A 10,547-nucleotide genomic window follows, 5' to 3' on the forward strand; every position below is an offset into this window, starting at 1 on the left:
AGCAAGAGAATGCAAATCAATTGGCAAAAATCGCAACAGATGAAACAAGTCAAAGGCTGTAATGTATTACAGAGTTTCTCCAAAAGTGGGTTCTTTGACCACCACATGGAATCACTTAGTGTACGTATTAAAAATTTGGGTACTGGCCCCATGGTCTAGTAGTTAAGGGATTTGGATTCTACATAGTCTGACCCTGGTTTATATCCTGGTTCTACTGTGTGTGGCTTGCTTCAGTCATTAATAAATCTTCCATATTCCTCCACTTTCTATCAAATGCTAGGGTTTTGTTTTGTATGGTTGAGTAGTATTCCATGGAGTATATGTGCCACACTTTTTCGATACATTTATCTGTTCATGGATATTTGGGTTGGTTCCATGTCTTAGCAATCATGAATAATGATGCCATAAACATAGATGTGCAAGTACTTTTCTGATTGAATATTGTCCTTTTTTTGGATAGATACCCAGGAGTGGAATTGCTGGATCATATGGTAGTTTTATTTGTAGGTCTTTGAGGAACCTCTATACTCTTTTCCCTAGTGGCTGGACCAATTTACATTCCTACCAATTCTCCTACCAGGAGAGGTCCCCTTTCACCACATCCCCACCCACACTTACCATTTTTAATCTTCATCATTCTGACAGAGGTTAGGTGGTATCTCATTGTGGTTTTAATCTGCATCTCCCTTATAATGAGGGATGATGAGCATTTTTTCATGTGGTTTTTGGCTGTTCATATGTCTTCCTTAGAAAGTTTTTTGTTCAGTTTATTTTCCCATCTTTTAATTGGGTTAATAATTTTTTTTTCATGTAAGCTGCTTGAGTTCCCTGTCTATCCCTTATCTGAGACATAGCTTACAAAAATATTCTCTCATTCTGAAGGTTTGTCGATTCACACTAATTACTGTGTCTTTTGCTGTGCAGAGACTTTTAAATTATTACATAATTCCACATGTCTATTTTTGGGATTATTGCCTGTGCTTTGGGGGTCATATTTTAAAAAGTCTTTGCCTGCTCCAACATCTCCCAGAGTTGCCCTAGTGTTTTCCACCAGCAGTTTAATAGTTTGAAGTCGTAAGTTTAGATCTTTGATCCATTTTGAGTTGATTTTTGTTAATGGTGAAAGACGGGGGTCTGGTTTCATCTTTCTGCAGGTGGATACCCAGTGTTTCCAGCACCATTTGCTAAAGAGATTTTCCTTTTCCCAATGGATTGACTGATATCCTTTGTCAAACATCATTTAGCTTGCTTTGGGGTTTATTTCTGAAGTCTGTTCTGTTCATTGATCCACCTGTCTGTTTTTGTGCCAGTACCATGCTGTTTTGATTATCACAGCTTTATAATATATTATGGTGACAAGAAGTGAGATGCCACCCACTCCACTCTTCTTGTGCAGGATTACTTTGGCAATACAGGGTCTTTTATGATTCCAGACAAATTCTGATTGTCTTTTCTAGATCTGTGAAGAATCTCTGTGGTAATTTGATCAAAATTGTGTTAAGTATGTAGATTAATTTGGGTAGAATTGCCATTTTTGATATATCTAATGATCTTAATATATCTTATAGACATTATTTTTATAATAGTTCTGTTGAAGTTTGTTCTGTCCTCACTTTTTAGTACAAGAGTAACAGATTCACAGTCAAAAGTCACATCCTGGAAATAAAAGCCAGTCTTTCTTTAGACTTTGTTGTAGTTCACACACACCACATGGTACAAGAAGGATATTGGTATCAGAGCTCTAAACTCTAATGGGGCTGCATTTAAACATTTCAGGATTGTTAGCAGATAGGTATATTGTAAATTTGTAACTGAACTCGAAAGGCTGACTGATCAAGTTAAAACAAGTTCTTTGTATTTTTACTTTTTGGTGATGTCTTTGACATAAAATTATTTTAAAAGGGGGAGAACAGTGTGAAAACTGCTTCTGAAATTGGAGGACTTCTTTTATTTTTAAATCATACCTTAATTTGCATGTCTAATACTTATTTATTTATTTATTTTTTGCTTTGAGCATGTCTAAATAAAGCAAGTCAAAAGTTTAAGCATAATTCTAGATCATCATTCTCAATTGAAACAGGGAAATTCCAGCACTAAGTCTGAGATGGGTCCGAAACAATGATGTTTTATTCACTCCACACCTAAACCCTAACCTTAGGGTTTCTTTTAGTGGTAACAAGACTCTACAGAGTGTTGATTGGTGTCTTCTACTAATCTTGACCTGCCAAAAATACCCCAATACTGGCCAATACAGGAATACAGGTTTGTTCTTTCTCCATTTATTTCAGTGGTAGCATCAAACACTACATTAATATTAACTAATATTAATTAATTAATTATTGCTAAAGGGTACATGCACTCATAAGAGGGAGAGAGAAGCACCCCTCCAGTGGAGCATGGTTATAATACAATCTTTTTTCTTTTATTTCTCTATCCTGTCAGGATTTAGGGCAGGCATGCATGTGCACAAGCCACTGGGGCTAGAATTCAAACTATGGCTGGCCCTGTGGGATCCGGCTCCCCCCACATGGTGCTTAACCACTGTACTTCAGGGCTGGCCTCTGACTTTGATTTTTAAATGCATAGTATTTAAAAAGTATCTAAAGTCAAGGTTCCAGAGACAATTTAAGATAAATCTAAATTACTGTCTTGGCTTTCTTTAAAGTCACTCTTAGGGGGATTTGGAAGAGATAATCACCAAGTTTTCTTCTGACTATATGACTCTGAAAGTGAGGCCCTAGGTCTACTATGTGGGCTCAGATTTCTAGGCAGGGATGAGATATATCTTAAACTATTGTAAGAATTCATGGATATGATACCAAAGCCCTGCTCAATCATATTTAAGAAATCTTTTCATGCACTTTTTGAACACACACACACACACACACACACACACACACACACACATTCTGTTCCTGTGGATGACACTGAAAATAAAATGGACAACATAAAACATGATTTCCAGCCTTTTCCTTTTTCCCTCAGTGGTAAACATATCGAATTGTTAACACATTTCTAACATAATGTGTTATGTTAAACAATCTTCTACTACGCTAAAAAAGTAATAGTTTATATTAATGTGTGTCTGAATTAGTTTATTTAACTGATTATTTATTACAAAACATCCACTCCCAGTTTTTCTTCTCTTTTTTTGTCTTGGTATATATTTTTTCTTCTTGAGGGTGTAATGGTTAATTTATGTGTCAACTTAACTGGGCCAGAAGGTACCCAGATATTTGGTCAAACATTGAGTGTTTACATGAAAGTGTTTTGTATGAAATTAACACTTAAATTTGTAGACAGAGTGGAGAAGGCTGACTTCCTGGTGAGACTCCTTCAGTTACTTGGCAGCCTGAATAGATCAAAAGACTGACCCTCCATAGAATACGAGGGAATTCTCATACCTAATAACCTTTGGATTGGAACTTGGGCACTTCCTAGTTCTACCCAGCTACTGGCCTTCTGATTTGAACTAGGACATTGACTCAGCAGATTTTCATTTGTTTATTTAATTTATTTCTTTCATGAGTATGAGAGACAGAAAGCAATAGAGACACAACAGATAACACCCACAAGAACATCTTGATCCGTCTCAAGTCTCAGCTAGCCCTGGATCTTGGATACATGTGTGTCTGGCATGCTCTGGGAGGTCTCTGGATATGAACTGAGATCGTCTGGCAGTGTCACATCTTACCACTGTGCCATCATCCAATCCTGAATCTGCAGATTTTTAACTTTTCACCTCCATAATTGTGTGAGCCAATTCGTTATAATAAATCTCTTTATACATGCAACACACATGTACAAACACAGCACACGCATACACACACAGAAGATTCTCAACTTACAATGGCTGACAGGATTTTTCAACTTTACAATGAGTTTATCAGGGTATAAATGCATTTTTGACTTAGGATATTTTTGATTTATGATGATCAGGAAATATACAATAGTGTTATTTTTGTACATAGAGGAGTACATGTGTGTGTGTGTGTGTGTATATCTCTTTTTCTTTATATATAAATACATGTCTTTATAGACATGCATAGGGCCAGTAGGTAGTGTGGAGGTTAATGTGCTGGATTCCATACAGCCAACTGTGTGGTCTGAGTCCCTGACCCATGGCTTGAAAGACACACCAGGTGTGTGGATGTGTGCCCAAAATCCTGAGAAGAGAAGGAGAAGAAATTGTTGCATGGCTATCCCTCCGGGAGGTGATTTTTCACTTTCATTCTCTCTCTCTGTCTCTGTCTCCCTCTTCTGAGTGCACATGCCCTATAGCAAAACTAAAAGAGAAAAAAGAAGAAAAAATATATACATGAGGGGGCTTCAAAAAGTTCATAGAAAAAAATGAAAGAATTAAAGTATGAATTCATTGTGGTGCAAAAACTTTAAAAATCCATGCATAATTTTTGTAATACATATTATATATTTTCATGAACTTTCTGAAGATTTTATATGTCTATGTGTGTGTGTATACACACACACACACACACACACACACACACACACATATATCCTGTTTCTGTGGAGGACACTGACTAATGGACAACAAAAAACATGGTTTTCATCCTTCTTTTTTTTGGTGGTAAACATATTGGATTGTTAGCACTTTTTGGCACAATTGTTAGAAAAATGTATGCTGTGTTCATTGTAAATTGGATTAACTGGACATGAAGGTATTCTAGTTATAATCTAGAAAACTTCTTTTCATTTTACTTTTGAGATGAACTAGTGTTTGAAATGAATAACTGATGATTAATGTAAGTTCAATTCAAGAATGATAAGTAAAAATTGAATAAACCATTTGAAATATGTAACTATACAATGTAGATGACACGTGAGCTGGATGTTAGCACAGTGATGAAAAATACCATGATCTATGAGGCAGATCCACATGGGAAACTTTGCACCTGGAGACCTTCCTGGGTATATCTGACATGTATGTGCCCATGAGCCTGTCTAGCTGAAGCTTGGGGGGATCATGGCATCAGGCTTTGTAGGGGGTAGGGGTTGTCTCTTTGACTCTTGTTTATGGAATAAATAAACTTAAAAATATGTTCTTTTTTTAAAGAGAAATATTTTGCTATTGGGAGCATGTGCTTGCTGGAGAGACAGAGAGAGACAGAGAGACAGAAAGCGAGAAATCACCCCCCAGGGGGTATGGCCATGCTGCAATCCCTTTTCCTCCATTCTCCTCTCGGGATCTTGGGCATGCATGCACATTCACTCATTGTGAGTTTCAAGCTGCTGGATCTGGGACTAGAACTGTGATTAGCCACATTAGAGTCTAGCTCCTTTACCATTATGCCATCTGCTGGCCCCCAAATTGTTTTAAAATGTTAAAACATTTAAGAATGAATAGCATAAATTGTGTTTCAAGATAAACTAATTAAGGGACCAGCAGATGGCTTAATGGTTACATTGCTGGTCTTTCATGTAGTCGACTGTGGTTCAAGTACCAGACGTGGTGGCTTAAAACTCATGTTGGGCATGTGTGTGTGCATGCCCAAAATCCCGAGAGGAGAATGGAGCAGAAGGGATTGTGGTGTGGCCATCCCCCCTGGGGTATGATTTCTCGCTTTCTGTCTCTCTTTATCTCTCCAGTGAGCGTATGTGCGCTATAGCAAAACAAAATAAAACAAAACAAAACAAAAAATAAAACTCTCTTAAAAAAGAGATAAACTAATTAATAACAGTATGGTAAACATGTGATACATATGTTATATTTAAAGTTTTAATAGTTTCACTACAATCACTAACAATAACTTTTAATAATTCAGAACATTAGTATGTTCAGCCATTTTTAGAAAGGACACATTTTATCTCTCTTATCTCTCCCAAATCACTAAAAACACATTTTAAAGGCTAATTTGAGCAGAGTCTTCCAGCTAAAGGGGAAAAAAAATAAGATTTTTTTTCTTTCACAAACTAGTTTTTGAGGAACCTGATTGAAATTTGTGGTAGAACTCATATTAACATGGTCTAGACTAAGGTATCTTAGTCTAGACCATGTTAATATGAGTGATATGTAAATGAGTAATATGTAAATGTAATATGTAAATGTAATACAAGTAACATGTAAATGCGACTACTGACATTTGGGATGGGATAATTATTTGTTGTGGACGTCTGTCCTCTGCTTGTATGATATTTAGCATTATCCCTGGCCTTCTCAATGCTTCCCAATTATGACAGCTATAAAAGTCTCCAGACATTGCCTACAGTCCCCAGGGTAGGAGTGAGGGCAAAATCACCGTTTAAGAACCACTGGTGGAGATGCACATGGGCCAGTGAAGTAAATCCATAAGAAATCATAGCCCCAAATAAATTTAAATAGGAGATTTCTCAATAAAAACAAAGTTTAAAAAAGGGCAGCAAGCACAAAATGTTGGAGCCTGCAGTGTGGGAATCACAACTGGGTTTCACCTTTTGCCTCTTCACATTGGACTTTGTGGTTAATAAGAAGCAAATCTTGGGGACCAGCGGATGGCATAATAGTTACATTGCTGGACTCCCTTTGCAGTCGACCACGATTCAAGTCCTGGATCCAGTGGCTTAAAACTCATGCCTGGTGCATGTGTTTGTGTGTCCACAATCCTGAGAGGAGAATGGAGAAGGAATTGTGGGGTGGCCATCCCTCCTAGGGGGTGATTCCTCAATTTCTGTCTCTGCCTCTCTGGAGAGCGCATGTGCCCTATAGGAAAAAAAAAAAAGCAAATCTTGCTGGTCATTGATTTTTCTAATGTCTCTCCACCACGATTTTCACCAGGATTAAAGCAACAGCCTAGACAGGCTAAGGATACTTTTTCCCTTGCTAAAGTAGTCTCTAGTGAGAGTATTTACATTACAGGTCAGCTAACTGCAAAGTTCTCTACCAGCTTAGCATCATGTCAAGTTGGCCTCAGGAAGGAAGACAGGGATTTAGGAAGAGCCTTGTTTCCTGAGAGGGCAGCTTTGGTGGGGTGTGTAATGAGCTAAGATACTGGTGGCTTTAAATAAGCCAGGAGGCAGGAGAAAATAGAAAGAGAAAAGATGTGTGACGAGGCTCAGTTTGTGTCCCATTGGCAAGGCTATAGTCCCCACTTTTTTAATAAAACTCTTATCTAGGTAGATGTGATTAATATCCACCATTACTTGACTTTAAGTAAGGGAGACTATCCTAGATTATCTTGGCAGGTTTCATCCAGCCAGTGGAAAGTTCTTAAAAGCAGAATGGAGGCTTCAGAGGAAGGAGAAATTGCACCTGTGGGCTGCAGAATTGACTTTTGTGTTGAAGCTGTCATCAGCAGGCCTGCCCTGCAGAGTTCAGGTTTACTTAGCCAGGAGTCACAATCTAGTTAACCGATTCTTTGAAATAAATCTCTCCCTGTCTCTCTCTCTGTCTTTCTCCCCTATCTTGTCTCCCTCTCTTTTTCTCTTTTTCCATTTCCCTGGCAGAATCTTGACTGATACAGTGACCCTTAGTGCTCAAACTGATTTACAATAGGAGAACCACCCCCGTTGTCATTATCAAGGGACATAATGAGGACAGGAACCTATCTAATTTATTTAGTTTCTTTCTGGAGGCTGACACATGGCTTGCAATAAATGATGAATTGAATGAAATCATTGTTAGCAATCATTGCAAACAGTTCCGGGGCATCTAAAACAATATCTTGAGTGTTTCTGCTAGAAAGTAGGTAATTTATTATGAAAAAAGGCATCATTTTGTTTTTAAACACACACACGCACACACATGTATTTCACTATATAAGAAATAGAATCACACTACTGAAAATCTGAAAAACAGTGGGGGGGAACCAGCAATTAGCGTAATGGCTATGTCGCTGGACTCCCACGTAGTCGACCGCGGTTCGTGTCCCGGACCCGGTGGCTTAAAACTCACGCCGGGCGCGTGTGCGTGCGTGCCCAAGATCCCGAGAGGAGAATGGAGGAGAAGGGATTGCGGTGTGACCATCCCCCCCTGGGGGGTGATTTCTCGCTTTCTGTCTCTATGTCTCTCTCTGTCTGGCGAGCACACGCGCCCTACAGTAAAAATCTCTCTCAAAAAAAAAAAAAAAAAAACAGAGGGGGAAAAAATCCTAATTTATTCATGATCCTAACATAGCTAGTGCTACCATTTTAGTGCATTTCTTTCAGGTTTCCCTCCTGAACCTATTACCCCACACATAGGTTGTTTTATATAGTGTCAATCATACTGTATGTAAATTATTTTTTCCTGCCTTTCTCCTTGCCATTACTTAGTCTTCATAACCATCATTTTATCTCTCTTTTTTTCCAGCTGGGAATAGCTTTATTGTTTAGGCAAAATTAATCAACGCTTATTAATAAGTGTACCTTTATTGAGCCCTTTTTGGGCACCAGGCACTGAATTTTATTCTACCTGGTTAATCTCTTTTTATCCTAAAATCAAGTATATGGCCAGTGTTAATATTATCCTGACTGTACAGATGAGGAATTTGGTCTTGGTACTATTTAAAAGCTTGTCCCCCATACGGATGAATGGATTGAAAAACTGTGGCACATATGTTCTATGGAATACTATTCAGCCATAGAAAACAACAAAACCCTGGCTTTTGACAGAAAGTGGAAGAATATGGAAGATTTACTGCTGAGTGAAGCAAGTCAGGTTATGAAGGAGAGACACTGTATGTCCCCACTTAATATATACCGAGTGTCCGCTCTCTATAACTGAAGCTGACGGGCTAAAGGATGTACAAACACAAGAGATGGGTGTGAATGCCAGATGTGGTGTGTGTGTAGGAGTGGGGGCCTGGGGAAAAACATTTGGAAGAGGAATACGGAGACAGCATTGTTCAGACAGGGAGGTAGTATTGTTGTTATATTTTTATCAACTAGACCGGGGAGAAATGTTCACATATTGAAATGATCACCTTGTAAGCTAATCTAAAAAATGTGATTGAATGTATTAAAAAAAATGTAAAAAAATAAACTTAAATTTAAAAAAAAAAGAAAAGAAAAAAGGAAAAAAAAGAAAAGTAGATTTAGATATTGTGAAAATAGGCTATTTAACAGATTGGAATAAAGCCTACTCTATCAGTTAAAATACATTAATACACATTCATTTTTAAAGAAAACATTTGTTTTAATATACAAATTGTATCAGTGTTTGTGAATAAAATGCAAAAAATGATTGTTAATGAAAAAATAAATAAATAAAAGCTTGTTCAGTCTACCTGATGGGAAAACTTCTCAATAATATGCTCTTTCTACTTTGCTATATTGTCTTATTTTGCTTATTTTAGATGATTTTTTCTTTTACAGATGCAGGGAATATGCGGTTTGAGGGAGAGTATTCCATTTAATCTTGTTCTGTGGAGACAAATACATGCTAAGACTCGACATCTAGGCCCATATTTTTCCACAGAGTAAAAATCCAGCAAAATGAAGCATGCCTTTCCTCTTTAAATTACATGGGCTATTGAGGTTTTACTTCTATTCGTGTTTTCCAATTTAGTTCACACTCCAGTAATTTTTACTGAGGAAAGAGACACAGAGTCTTTTAACTTGGAATTAGGTATTGGTAAATATGCCACTAGAAATCTACATAATCAAGATACATGAGGGGACTTCATAAAGTTTATAGAAAATATGTATTAAGAAAAAACCAGGAGTGAATTTTGATTTTTTTTGCACCAAAATAAACTTGTACTTTAATTCCATTTTTCTACAAAAATGTTCCCTTATACTTGACATAGACGTGAAAAAGTGCTACCTGTTCTCCAACTCAAGTGACAGATTATAAAATAAAATAAATCATGAATTAATATATAGATTTTAGCTATAGTTGAATAAATGTTTGAAGATTTATAATGGGCATTGTCAGTTGGATCTCCTCTTAGGTTTTCAGGTGAGAAGTGATTTAAAATACAGAATTCTTCCATATTTGTGTACATTGAGAAATACTAGGAATTTTGTTTACAGTCCTTTCACTGTGTGCATAACACACTGAAGCAAACCATGGCTCATTAAGCAAATCCTAGTATGGTTTATCCATTAAATTTGTACATGATCAAACTACAGTGTTTGGAAAAGGAAGCAGAACTATTTTTGGCATTTTTAAGAAAAGTTTATCTAGAGAGAGTGAAAAAAGAGGAAGAAAGTATCTCTTCCCCCGACCATGGGCCTAGTCATGTTGAAATCTTTTTTATCTCCATTTCTCTATCCCATCAGGATACTGGACATGCATACATGTGCCCTGCATGTTCTTCATGTTGTTGGGACCAGGATTCAAACTGTGGTTGGCCATATGGGACCTGGAACCCTCTGCATAGTACTTAACTGCTGCACTATGGGGCAGGCCTGGGGCTCTATTGAATTACAAAAACATACTTAAAGATGTAGCATATTCTACTTCGTTGAAAAGTGAGATTGATAAACCTACTTAGAAAAATAGTAAAGATAGACATATGCTCCCAGTGTATAACATTAAAAAGCAAGAATTCTGATCTAGAGGTAAGTCTACATACCAGCACGATTAGAGTTAATGTGCCAGAATGTTCATATAGGGCACGCTTTTACTG

Source organism: Tupaia chinensis, unplaced genomic scaffold (assembly GCF_000334495.1).
Source record: "Tupaia chinensis unplaced genomic scaffold, TupChi_1.0 Scaffold000634_1, whole genome shotgun sequence".
Classification (NCBI taxonomy): Eukaryota; Metazoa; Chordata; class Mammalia; order Scandentia; family Tupaiidae; genus Tupaia; species Tupaia belangeri.